This window comes from Magallana gigas, chromosome 1 (assembly GCF_963853765.1).
Source record: "Magallana gigas chromosome 1, xbMagGiga1.1, whole genome shotgun sequence".
NCBI classification, from domain to species: Eukaryota; Metazoa; Mollusca; class Bivalvia; order Ostreida; family Ostreidae; genus Magallana; species Magallana gigas.
In genome coordinates this window covers 18,661,855-18,676,307 of record NC_088853.1, presented here as the reverse complement: position 1 = coordinate 18,676,307, position 14,453 = coordinate 18,661,855, and the positions used below count along the sequence as shown (strand labels likewise).

Sequence of the window (14,453 nt, the reverse complement as noted above, 5' to 3'; positions counted from 1 at the left end):
GACTCTATTTATTTTGCATGATCATCAACAGGTTCAGATCTAAAAAAAGATTTTGAACATACCATTGAGAGTTTTGATCGGTTCTGTTTAATCATAATTAGCAATTGAACTCATTTTGGCGATACTAAATTATTTTAACACAAAAACTACCCGTTACCTTTTATTACTTCACAAAAAAACAGCATGAGAGTAAGATTTTTCGTCTATGCGAAGCCTTCCTTTTTTGTGTGGGCAAGTTATGATACAAATTTATAGTTCAAAGCCAGAAAAAGACGTGTAATGATGATGAATGTCAGCTGGTCCATCAAAAACTGCAATCCCGACTTTATCTCTTTTATGAAGCTTCAGTATCGACAGTTTGCTACAGGATCGCCAATTATTGGACTTTCCTGCGTAGCAGTAACTCCATGATTTAAACTGGTCATTAACGGCGAGTGCAGTGAGGGCATACAAGCCTTCCCATGCAATAATTGTCCATTCGAACACGTAGATTCCGCCACTAGGGACCGTGAAGACTCCAGTAGATGCGTCATATCCCGATCCTTGGTTGAGATTTACTATATCAAAAACAACTCGGCCTTTGGTCGCAAGGTTCCTTATACCTTTTCCCAATCGAGCATCAAAGGCAATACCTGATATTAAAAAAGGGGTGTATGTTTTTTCTTAAAAATCTGTCAAAATGTTATTTTAAGCCACTACCTATCAATATGTATTTCACTGAGGTTTTTTAATAAATATTGTGTCATGTTATATAATCCAGAAATAATGCAGAGAATGGTAAATGGCAAATAGGAGGCAGTCATACTTGATTTGATTCTATTAATAATGTTTCAAAAGTATCTTCTAGTTTCCGTTTAGTAATCTATATAATAAATAAAGCGTCATATATCAGACAAGTAGTGTAAGAGTGGTTAATAAGATGATTTTTCGTAAATAGTAGTGAAAGATAGAATAATGTAAATACCTATCTTTGTATCATTTCTACAGCTGTTTTTCACAAACCCGACAGCAATGCAAGTTTCTTGAACGCTTTTATAATCCTCTCGGAAAAGTTTCAAGCCTGGTTTGGGTGACACTTTTTCACACTGTGCCCAAAATACTGAGAGCCAAAGGAAAGCTAGAGCCAACAACATACTGAAATCTGATCAGAGATGTACATGTATTAATAACCAATACACAAAACCTTCACACAATTCACTTTTAAAAAAAAACCCAGATGCGTCGGTGATTGAGAACAGACATATCTCTTCTTTTTTTTTTACTTCAATCTAAAAACTGAAGATTGATAGTAATGATATTCTAGTCAAATTATATTTTAAAGAAAATGAATTATGCAATTGAACAGATCATTTTAAAAAAAAAATTTAATACTAGTAATTAGGAAGCTTTTTTCAAGATCAATGTTTAGCAGTTTTGAATAGAGAGGATAACAAACTTGTGATATATATTAGATTAATTATTCAAAAACATTTTTATTAAAAACAAAACTTTCTGTTTGAAATCCATAGCAAATCACAAACAATAGAAGACTATAACTATTAACGATTTTTGACATATCTCCACTAAGAAACATTGAGATCAATTTGACTATAACGACAATACTCATTGGCTATTGGCGGTAAGTATTGAACATAGGTACGAATATAGTTCTTTCAGTGCAAAAAGTAAAGAAAAGAGCTTATTTCAAAGACATAAAACGAAAAAAGCAAAGGTGCGGTGAATTTGCAAACAAACAAAGATGTTACTGCTACGAGTATGAAACTAAACCTTTCTTGTAAAATTGAAGATAGGGATCATCTAGTTTAGGTGAGGTAAAATGAGGAAAAGAAGGGGGGGACATGTTTCAAAAATATTCCACAATACTTACATGCACAATCTACAAGTCGATTGTGTTCAAACTGGCAAACTATTTGTATGATTTCAAAGACAGTTCATGTTTATATATACTAGAATATAAGTGTAAGCTTTGTACAATGTAACAGCTTGCTCATTAAACTGTAATTTAATAATAAATTTGATAGAAAAATTGTAATACAAAACCAAAAAACAAAGAAGTTGGGTATTTCATTTACTCTTATCCTATCAATTCAGAATTAACAATTTATGACACGCTAGCAAACAATTCAAATGTAATTCTCAAATGAAAAATATAACATATTATGGTTTTTTTCACAAATTTAGTGGTATAAAAAACAATTATAAATTAAAGATTATAATTTTTTGCATAATTAGTCAAAGATTTTCTGAATCATTCTATGGAAAAATCTTTTTTTCCAAACGGCTTTTGAAAGGAATTTCTTCAACATTTCGTCTTGAAAACAAATGTTAAAACAGTAATCATGTACGGATCTTGAGGGGGGTCGAGGGTTCAGACATCCTCCTTAAAAAATCAAACTTATTAAATTTCCATGGTAAAATTACGAAATTAAAATTGGCCTCGGAAACCACCACCCCCACCCCCCCAAAGAAAAAAACGGCACACAAAGTTATTTGTTGGACTCCTTCCCCCCACCCCCACCCCCCACCCCCCGGAAAAAAAACTTGAAGGTCCGCGCAAAGTAATTTATGTACAAGAGGCTCCATGTACAATATATTTAATTTTTAACAGTATGTATGCTCCCTTTTCATAATAGCATTTATAATTCTCACCAACGTATAGGTGTACAATGATAAAAGTATTTCTTTTGCGCATATATTTAACAGGAATATTACGTCGTAAAAAGGATTTAGTAAACCAAGCTTTGCTGGATTTGAGGGAAATCAAGGAATTAAATGAAGTGTCGCAAACAAGATCTAAGATCATATATTTCAGCAACCTTCCACCAAAAGGGGGAGGGGGGGGGGTCAAATAGTAATTTTTGTCATTTAACATTACATCCCGCGTTTCAAGGATTTTTTCCGAAAGTTAGAAGGATATGAACATGAACAAATGAAATATCCAAAGGTCATCATCAGCAATTATTATCTAAATGCATATACATTTCTTTAAAAATTAGCAAACATCAATAAGCTAATTTTTATTTAATTAATGGTTCTCGCTATCCTCTATGAATGATTTAGGCACGATGAAAACGCTATTCTTTGTTTTGATATCTTGAAAGATCGACAATATTATTAGCTGTATACAAATGCTTTTTACAAAACCTGTCAAATGTGGATCCAGTTGTTTTCAAAACCGTCTGTTTGTACGATGTAGTATTTTGAATCATGTTTAAAACAGGGAAAATGTCATTACGCGATTTGAATACAGATACTAGTATATTAAATTCAATTTGAAGATTTGGACTTTGCAGACGACCTTGCCCTACTTGCTTCAAAATTCTATAAAATTCAACAAAAGCTACCAAAACTTAAAGAAATTACAAGACAAGATGACCTCAGAATTAATAAAGAGAAGGCTAAAGTAATGAGACAGATGTAAGAGAAGCAGTCAATATCGACTAGAAAAACCTAAAAGGTGTGGAAACATAACTCTAGTACCTAGGGGGCATAATAACAACAACAGGATATGCTGACGAGGACAGTAACAATGGACTTGGAAACACCAAATCACAATTTTGAATGCTCAGGAAAACCTGGATCTCGACAAAGTTTGCCATTCAAACTAAAGTAAGATTATTTAACAGCCTGGTCTTGACGTCTTATTATATGGCAGAGAATACCGGAATGGAAAACAACAGGGAGGGACAAGAAAAAGATTAAAGCCTTACAAAATAAATGCATGAGATAAATCCTCAGGGTAAGATTGCCATATAAAATTTCAAATGAAGAACCCAAGTAATCGACGTAATATTTATAAATAAAGGGAATTGGATTGGCCATGTATTAAGAATGCAGAACAACAGAATGTGAACCAACGTACTGACATGACATCAAGTAGTAACAAGTAAGCCGACAAAAAACAACATGGCACAGAACTACAGAGCAAGAAAGATCACAGCTGGGGTGTAATAGCTGGACGTCACCGAGGGCAGCAGTCAAAGAAGGAACAGTTGGAAACAGTGTATCCGGGCCTTATGGGCCAGTGGACACCATGAGGTTAGAGAAGAGATAAAGATGTGCTGTCTTTAACGCCGACGTCGTCATTTTACCATGAGTTAACACTTAAACTTACCACAAACACGCTATGAAATCTTTTAACCTTTGTTATAGGCAAAATATTGTAATATTAGAATTATCAGCAATTTTAAATGCATTTTTATTTTATTTTTTTCATTGAACAAGTAGTTTTATTTGCAATTTTATTTTCATTGAGTTTATTTTAAATTTCCGTTTTTGACATTGCGCTGTATATCAAATTCATGATCTAGCATGTTTTCATTTCATTTCTTATAAAGAGTTAATTCAATAAACGGATTACTAAGATAAACTGTGAGTCAATTAAGGGTGTCTGGATCAAAGTCACTCAACGCCAGTGACAGGAGAAAAGGTGTCATGTCCAAGGGGAACTTTTCACACGGTGATAATATAAAGCGTCGTCATAATCGATTTACTTAAAAGGGTTTTTGTTTTGTTTTTGTTATTTCCGAAAGGCAAACAAAGTAGCGATCAGTAGTTACCGTTGATATTTCTATATAATCTAAATTAACACTTACCTGCGGAAACCATTTCACATATTTTAAAAACAAAGGGTTATGGTAAAAAATTGAAAAATACATTTGCATGCAGATTTACATGTACCTAATATTTCGGGATTATTATCATATAACAAAACCTCAAAAGTCAGTAGCTAAATACTGTAAATTGTACCTGCATACTCAAATCTGTATGGTTTAGACGCAGTTGATAATCCGTTCTATTACCCTCAGCGTTAGCAACACACTTGGCAACAGGTAACACAATGAATATTTACATGCGCGTAAATTATGTGCGGACGGTTCGCTGTAGAGTTCACGTCATTTCTATATAAAAGTAGTCAAATTTTCTCTAAAATTAAGACATTCAGTATTATATAAATAGTGGCTGTTTGGGAGAGTAACTGTTGATTTTGACACCCCGAGACAATCACTGTCAACCGACGCGAAGACGAGGGGTGTCAAATATGTACAACTGCGTCTAAACCAATCAGATTTCAGTATTTAACATGAAAGTATAATAAAATAAAAAAGTGCCTGTTTGGGAGGACAATACCATTGTCAACCTCCGCTTTGCGTTGACAATGGTTTTCTCTGGTGTTCAACTGTTACCCTCCCAAACAGGCACTTTATATGTAATGTTCCAAATGAAACTCGAGGAACTAATTTCCGCGTAAAATCACAAGAAGCACATATCGCGGGTTTTAAAAGCTCGCTTTTATTTTTCGGACAGATGTCAACTAATTGAAACTATGATAAAAGTTTGGCGTTTGTGATTTTATATTCTTGCGATTTGATTCAAAACAGTTGAGTCGCGGAATGAAGTACTCACGTAAAATAAGGAATATACAGTATGTGACACAAAATATAAGAGAAAACGGTACAACACACACTTTTGATTTATAACAGTAGTATATTCAGTTTATTTATTCAATGGATTAACCGTATGGAACTTTAATAGCATTACCCTTTTGATAACATTTACCGTTATATAAACTAAAGACATGATCACAGACAGTTGTTCTTTCTTCAAGAGAATGATATAAAGTTTCATATATTTAGAATGAGTTTAAATATTTTTTTCTTTATTACTTGCATGCATGTGATGTACAATTACATTAAAGTTTTCGACTATGATTATTTTGCATGACCATCAACAGGGTAAGATCTGAAGAAAGATTTTGAACATACCATTGATATTTTTTACCATCACTCTTTAATCATAAATAGCAATTGAACTCATTTCGGCCATAATAAATTGTTTTAACACAAAAACAAGCGAAGTCACGGGTGAGCAGGGTGGATCCATTTTCACCGCTCTCTGTCATTTGACCTGATTATATAGCAATTTCTGCATTTCTGCATTTCCAAAAGCTACCTTTTGGTTTGATGCATACTGGAATCATACTTTATGTATATATTTGAGATTTTTGTATGAATTCTGTGTTCTTGGAAGGACTTTTTCAAGACGAACTGAACTGTGAGTACGAACTCAGCATTGTTTACCTGTTGTTCACCTATCGCCTATTGTTTATATTGAACCAAAATACCTTTACATGTACATATTTATCTGTTTTGCTCTACAAAGATGGCAAAATCACTCAAACCAATATATATAAAAGACAATGAATTACACGAAGAAAATGAACGTATTTCCAATTTCGTGCTTCTTGAGGCCGTTAGTCAATGTGTAGGTGGAGATGGCATAAAATGCATTCAGCTCGACCGAAATTTATGGCGAATCTATCTTACTGACAAACCAAGCAGAGACAATATTCTACTGGAGGGGTTTGACTTTAAGAGCCAACACATCACAGTGTACGATTCGAACCCATACTCTGCCCGACTAGAAAATCCTACCGACGAGGCTCTCAAGGTCACGATTTATGGAGTACCACTTTCTGTTGACGATTCAGCGGTACTCGAAATGCTGTCTAATCTAAGCTTGATGTGCGCCCTAAAAGCGATCTAAAATATGAAAAAATAAGAAACCCATCTAACAACAAAATGACAAGTGTCTTAAACGGAAACAGGTTTATATATGTAGAACCACTTCTGTCCAAGCCGTTACCGTGCTTCAGTTACTGTGCGGGATTGAAGTGTAAGATATATCATCGCGGACAAGATGCGGAGAAGCCAACCGTCTCCTGTACCAAATGCTGGCAAAACGACCACTTTGCGCGCAGCTGTCCAAACGAGTGGAAATGCGCCGCTTGCGAGGAACCGGGTCACGAACCTGGATCAAACATGTGCTCGAAATACACCGCAGAGCAAAAAAATGTCATCACCATACAAGGCAGTGGGAACGTTCTATCTAATTTTTATCCATGTGATATCAAGGTTTTTGGTGAAATTTTCAATTCAGCCGAGCAGGCGTACCAGCTTACTAAAGCTATCCGAACGGGCAATATTGTCGCCGCTGATAAGATCCGAGATGCCAAGACGGCCCTAGAATGCAAGCAAATAGGGAAAACCCTAACCAACACTCCACAATGGAGAGACGAAGCTGACAAGGTAATGGATGAAATACTGTACGCAAAGATCGACCAGTTAAAAGAAATGAAAGATCTTCTATCCTCTTCTAAACCCAACACCCTGTTTGCCCATTCTGTTTATGATCTTTACTGGGGCACTGGTTTAGACACGGAGCAAACAAAGCAAACCGACCCAGTTTCGTGGCCGGGGCAAAATATGTTCGGGAAGCTGATCCAGCGTCTGGCGGACAAACACCGAGGCAACCGGAGCACCAACAAACCAAGATCTGTCTCTCTGCACAGAGCGGCAAAAACCAAACAACAAGGTATTGTTACTTTTTGAGATAAATCTATGGTAACTGTCAACCAAACAAAACGATGACTTCTTTACAATTTACTTCATTTAACTGTCGTGGCTTAAATGATTATAAGAAAAGGGTATTTTTATATGATTGGATGAATGATATCGATTGTGACGTACTTTTTTGCAAGAAACGCATTTTGTGTCAGAAAAAGAATCTGTTTACAATTCCAGGTGGAATGGTACATCTTATCATTGTTTTTCTAATTCATCGCATAGCAAGGGTGTTTCAATTTTGATTAGTAGTAAATTTCATTTTAAACTCATATAAACCAACACAGATCGGCCGACGGCAGGATGATTGTACTCAATATTGAACATAACAACGAAACTATTACACTTGTTAACATATATGCTCCAAATACTGAAAACGATAGAGTTAGCTTTTTTAAAAAGGTATCAAAATGGATAACAATGTACTGTATGAATGAAAATAATATAATTCTTGTTGGTGACTTTAATTGCTCTTGTCAAAGGAAAAAGACAAAAGTTTAAACAGTTTAAAAAATTTACAATTTCGTTTTGAACTACTTGATTTGTGGCAAAAAATAAAACAAAAACATAAATGAATTGGAGAAGATAGAAAGTCAACATTACTTAAACATAAACATGACACGGAAAAAAGAGTTAGAAAATCAACTAGACAAATTGTATGAAAATAAATCAAAAGGTGCTCAAATTAGGTCAAGAGCCAAATGGATAGACGAAGGGGAAAAAAATTCATCATATTTTTTAAGACTTGAAAACAAACACCAATCAAAAAATATCATTAATAAAATAAATAACGCAGGATCAAATCTTATTAAAACTAAAGATATTTTAGATCAGCTATGTAATTTCTATGAAAATTTATATTCCTCAAACGACGTACCAATAAACGATATCGATACGTACTTAGATAACATAAATGTATCATCAGTTTTGTCAGAAAAGGAAAAAGAAATGTGCGAAAACTTCCCAACCTAAATGAATGTGCAGAGGCAGTTAATGGAGTGAAAAACAATAAGTCACCCGGAATAGATGGTTTACCTACTGAATTTTATAAAATGTTCTGGAAGAATCTTAAACACTATTTATATGAAGCTTTATCAAAAATCTATCTTGAAGAAGAATTAACAATATCACAAAAATGTTCAGTTCTCTCTTTAATTCACAAAAAAGGAGAATTAGATAAATTAGAAAAGTATCGGCCTATCAGTCTCACAAATTGTGACTATAAAATAATTGCTTTTATATTTGCTAGAAGGCTGCAAAAAGTTATCGACAAGTTGATAGGTAAAAATCAATCAGGATATATAAAAGGGCAATATATTGGCAATAATGCCAGGCTTATTTTAGATATTTTTGAATATTGTGAAATACAAATACTGAAGGAATTCTCCTATTTGCCGACTTTCAAAAGGCTTTTGACTCCGTAGAATGGAACTTTCTTTTTAAATCGTTAGAAAAATTTAATTTCGGAGAAAACTTTATCAAATGGATAAAAATTCTTTACACTAACCCATATTTTTACATTAAAAATAATGGGTGGATCTCACGAAAATGTAAAATGCGCAGGGGGATACGACAAGGATGCCCTGTCTCAGCGATATTATTCTTATTTGTTATGGAAATTTTAAACGAAAGGATAAATAGTACAAACTCAATTAAAGGCTTTAAACTAGAAGGAATAGATAGAGAAATAAAATGTATACAACACGCTGATGACAGTATTTTTCCTTTAAAATAAACACGGACTCCTTAGAGAAGACAATTGACATTATCGAAAATGTTGGTAGTGTCTCGGGAACGAAATTAAATCTATCGAAAACTGAATGTATACTTTTAGGAGAACTAAAAAATATGCTTAAAGAAGAAAATTTCATACAAAATATCATTATAAATAGGACCACTGTAAAATACCTAGGGATCCACATTGGACACAACAATAAAGAATGCAATGAAAAAAACTGGCTATGCAAATTAAAAGAATTTGAAAAAATCCTAGATTCATGGCGAATACGAAAATTGACGATCTTTGGAAAATGTCAAATAATCAACTCTTTAATTGTATCTAAACTTTTATATGTAGCAACAGTACTTGAATATCCGGAACAAAATACAATCAAACAAATAAATTATTAATTTTAGAGAATTATTTTCTCGTTTCTCTGGGGAAACAGAGAAAGAATAAAACGTAAAACACTTATCCGACCCATATCAGAGGGGAGAATTGGTATCACCGACTTTGAATTTAAAATTAAAGCTATAAAGGCAGCATGAGTCATAAAGCTTGTACAATCTGACAATGTTTTAAACAAATTAATAAACTCTTGCATTAGAAGATATAATTTAGACATAGCCTACTTATTAAATACCAATGTAACAAAGACAGAAGACCTAAACATAAAACACCTTCCAAATTTCTATAAAGAAGTGATATGTGCCTTTAATGAGTGCAAAAGTAATTGTCAAGAAAAACTTCAAATTCAAAATATATGGTTTAATAAAAACATAACATAGAAAGGAAACCTCTGTTTTTTCCAGCATGGGCTAAAAGTGGACTAATATTTGTAAATGATGTTATTGATCCAAATAGATTTCTAACTTTAGAAGAAATTAAGAACACGCTTAAAACTACAAACAACTACCTGTGTGAGTATAGAACTGTCAAAAGTGCCCTTCAAAAATATGTTTCAAAAACAAACATTCGAGATTCCGCAAAACGAAGGCATTTAAAATTTGTATTTAATTTTCAAGGTCATATTGAGTCAATCGAAAGGCAAAAGTCAAACTTCTTCTTTAGTATCTTACTTCAACAAAACTCAAAAAAAAACTAACATGGAAAGTGTGTGGGCAAATACTTTTTTACTCGATGACACTTATGTGTGGGAGAATATATATACGGAAAAAATAAAGAAAATATTTGATACAAATGTGTCAGAATTTAATTATAAACGATTGCATAACCTTATAACATGTAACAAATATGTAAGTAAATGAATAACAGATCTAGACAAAAATTGTATTAATTGTAATCTAGAAGAAGATGTTAAACATCTTATTTTTGATTGTTATATTTTTCAACCATTGTGGAAAAAATATCTGAGGTTTTAAATGTAAGCGTGTCTTGGAAAAATATTGTTGTTGGTTTTCCAGCATATTGTAATGAGAATAAATTTGTTTTAAACAACGTTATATCCTTTGTGGCATATAAGATGTATAAATATAAAATGAAATGTAGAGTATTAAGCGAAAATGTATCATATAATGGTATTCTACGTTTTTTGAAAAATGCTCTTACTCAGTTCTTCCTTACAACAAAATCCTCTAAAAGCGTATCATATGATTTCAAAATTTTAGATACATTGTGTGAAAAACTAATAATCCAAGGGTGACCAGGCCTTTGGAGCATAACTAGTAGGGGTTTCTATGGACACTTTATTTTGAATCCCCTACTAACTCATTTTGTAAATTAACTATGCATAATATTTTTCTTTATATGTACATGTATTTAATGACAAAACTCAAACTGAATATTTTTATATATTATTATCATATGATTGATATTTACATGTATTATATAAAAAAATTATAGCTACATATATTTTCATATTCGGAATACAATGTATGAAAGTTGTGAATTTATTGCTTACACATTTAAAATATAATTATATGTATTTATGCATTTACTGCAAATGCATATTGAATGTTGATATAAGACTATATATTTACATTATCCAGTGTCTTTATCTGTGATAACACTACGTATCGATTTTGTACTATATAACCCATAATACAAATGACGTCAAATTGAGGCGCTGGCGGGGTTTGCTTATTTATATTTAAAGATTTAATCGTACGATGGCCTAAAATTATATAAATATAAGTAATAAGGAATCATTCTTTGAATATTATGAGGTGATAATTTCGGTCGGGGCGTGATCAAATCTATCATAAAGCCCTTCGGGCTTTATTGGATTTGATCACGCCCCGACCGAAATTATCACCTCATAATACTCAAAGAATGATTCCTTATTCCTTATTATATAAAACTGTATAAAACTATAATTTATCGGATCCAGGGGGCCCCTGGCACCACAGGTGACGATATACCTGAGGGTCTCTGCGGAGATGTTGCCTCGCTCATTTAGTAATTTATTGAATAAAAGATATATATATATAATAATAAAAAAAACACACACACACAAACAACCCGTTATCATTAATTACTTTCTTCACAAAAAAAACCATGAAAGTTAGATTTGTAGTCTAATAAAACCTTCCATCATTGTGAAGGAACCGTTCATATAAATTTACAGTTTAAAGCCAGAAAAAGATGTGTATGTGTTATAAATGTTAGCTGACCCATTAAAAACTGCAATCCAGACTTTATCTCCTTTTTGTAGCTTCATTACTCCCATTTTGCTACAGGATCGAAAATTATTGGACTTTCCAGAGTGGCAGTGATTCCATGATTTAAACTGGTCATTCACAGTAAGTGCGGTGTGGCCTTCTAAGCCTTGCCATGCAAGAACTGTCCATTCGAACACGTAGATTCCGCCACTAGGGACCGTGAAGACTCCAGTAGATGCGTCATATCCCAATCCTTGGTTCAGATTTACTGTATCAAAAACAACTCGGCCTTTGGTCGCAAGGTTCCTTATACTTTTTCCCAATCGAGCATCAAAGGCAATACCTAATTTTAAAAAAAGGGGATGTACATTTATTTAAAAAAAAAACCTTTCCAAATGATAATTAAAGCTACTACATAAATATGTATTTCACTATTGGTTTTTTAATCAATATTGTTTCATGTTATATAATCCAGAAAAACTGCAGAGAACTGTAAATGGTAAATAGGAGGCAGAAATATTTGATTTGATTCTATTAAAATGTTTCAGAATTTTACTTATTGTTTCCGTTTAGTTATCTATATAATAATAATAGCGTCATATATCAGACAAGACAGATAAAGATAATTTTTTCATACAAAGTAGTGAAATAGTGATTAATGTAAATACCTATCTTTGTATCATTTCCACAGCTGTTTTTCACAAATCCGACGGCAATGCAAGTTTCATGAACGCTTTTATAATCCTCTCGGAAAAGTTTCAAGCCTGGCTTCTGTGACACTTTTTCACACTGTGCCCAAAATACTGAGAGCCAAAGGAAAGCTAGAGCCAACAACATACTGAAATCTGATCAGAGATGTACATGTATTAATAACCGAATAGACAAAACCTTCACACAATTCATTTTTTAAAAAAACCAGATGCGTCGGTGATGGAGAACAGACATATCTCTTCCTTCTTTTTTTTTACTTCAATCTAAAAACTGAAGATTGATAGTAATGATATTCTAGTCAGATTATATTTTTTAAAAAAAAGAATTATGCAATTGAACAGATCATTTTAAAAAAAGAACTTTTTCCAAGATCAATGTTTGGCAATTGAGATCAATTTGACTATGAGCGACTATACTCACTGACTATTGGTTGTAAGTATTGAACATAGGTACGAATATAGTTCTTTCAGTGCAAAAAGTAAAGAAAAGAGCATATAAAACAAAAATATCTAAAAGAGCAATGGTCCGGTGAATTTGCAAACAAACAAAGATGTTACTGCTACGAATATGAAACTAAACCTTTCTTGTAAAATTAAAGATAGGGACCATCTAGTTTAGGTGAGGTAAAATGAGGAAAAGAAGGGGAGAACATATTTCAAAAATATCCCTCAATACTTACATGCACAATGTACAAGTCGATTGTGTTCAAACTGGCAAAATGTTTGTATGATTTCAAAGACAGTTCATGTTTATATATTATACTAGAATATAAGTGTAAGCTTTGTACAATGTAACAGCTTGCTCATTAAACTGTAATTTAATATTAAAATTGATAGAAAAATTGTAATACAAAACCAATAAACAAATAAGTTGGGTATTTCATTTACTCTCATCCTATCGATTCAGAATTACCAATTTATGACACGCTAGCATACAATTCAAATGTAATTCTTAAATGAAAAATATAACATATTATGATGGGTTTGTTTTCACAAATATAATGATATATAAAAACAATTGCAAATTAAAGATTATAATATTTTGAATTGGTGAGCAGCATACATATGGTATTACTTTTAAATGAGTTTTTTGTGACCCAAACTATTTTTTATATATTGTATTGTTTATTCAAAAAGTAGTCAATGCATAATGTATCAAAGATTATCTTAACCATTCTATATGGAATCTTTTTTTTTCAAAAGGTTTTTGAAATGAATTTCTCCATCAATTCGTCTTGAAAACAAAAGTTAAAACAGTAATCATGCACGGATCTTGAGGGGGGTCGGGGGTCCAGATACCCTCTTTAAAAAATCAAACTTATTAAATTTCAATGGTAAAATTACAAAATTAAAATTGGCCTGGGAAACCACACAGTTATCTGTCGGACCCCCCCCCCCCCCGGAAAAAATTTGAGGGTCCTCACAAAGAAATATATGTACAAGAGGCTCCATGTACCTATGTACAGTATATGAAATTTTAACAGGCTGTATTGAGTTTAGACAGCCGTATAGAATATTTGATATATTTTAACACGGTATGTACACTCCCTTTTCAAATTAACATTTATAATTCTCACCAACGTAGGTGTAGTGTTAAAAGTATTTCTTTTAAGCATATATATAATATAACAGGAATTTTACTTTCGTAAACAGGATAAACAATGTAGTAAACCAAGCTTTGCTGGATTTTAGGGAAATCAAGGAATCAAATAAAGTGTCTTAAACCAAATCTAAAATTACAGAGGTCAGCAACTTTCTCCCAAAAAGGGGAAGGGGTAATGGTAATTTTTGTCATTTAAAATTACATCCCGCGTTTTGAGGATTTTTTCCGAGAGTTAGAAGTATATGAACATGAACAAATGAAATACCCAAAGTCATCATCAGCAATTATCTATATATACGAGGGTTGTCCCAAAATAATGTAGACAGGACACATAATTTATAATCTGTTCACTGGAATTTCATTAGACTTCTATATTTTCTTCAATGACCCTTTGGC

At 32.7% G+C, this 14,453-nt stretch overlaps 2 long non-coding RNA genes across 2 annotated transcripts; both read right to left on the bottom strand.

Moving 5' to 3' along the window:
• Nucleotides 1-260: 260 nt before the first annotated feature.
• On the bottom strand, nt 261-1,903 carry LOC117687144 (uncharacterized). The gene is made up of 3 exons (XR_010711438.1): nt 1,868-1,903; nt 965-1,141; nt 261-632 (listed from the first exon to the last, which is right to left on the bottom strand). It is a non-coding gene; the product is annotated as an uncharacterized lncRNA (long non-coding RNA).
• Nucleotides 1,904-11,607: 9,704 nt separating this feature from the next.
• Nucleotides 11,608-13,192, bottom strand: LOC117686801 (uncharacterized). Its single transcript, XR_004599869.2, has 3 exons — nt 13,135-13,192; nt 12,413-12,589; nt 11,608-12,087 (listed from the first exon to the last, which is right to left on the bottom strand). It is a non-coding gene; the product is annotated as an uncharacterized lncRNA (long non-coding RNA).
• Nucleotides 13,193-14,453: the final 1,261 nt, after the last annotated feature.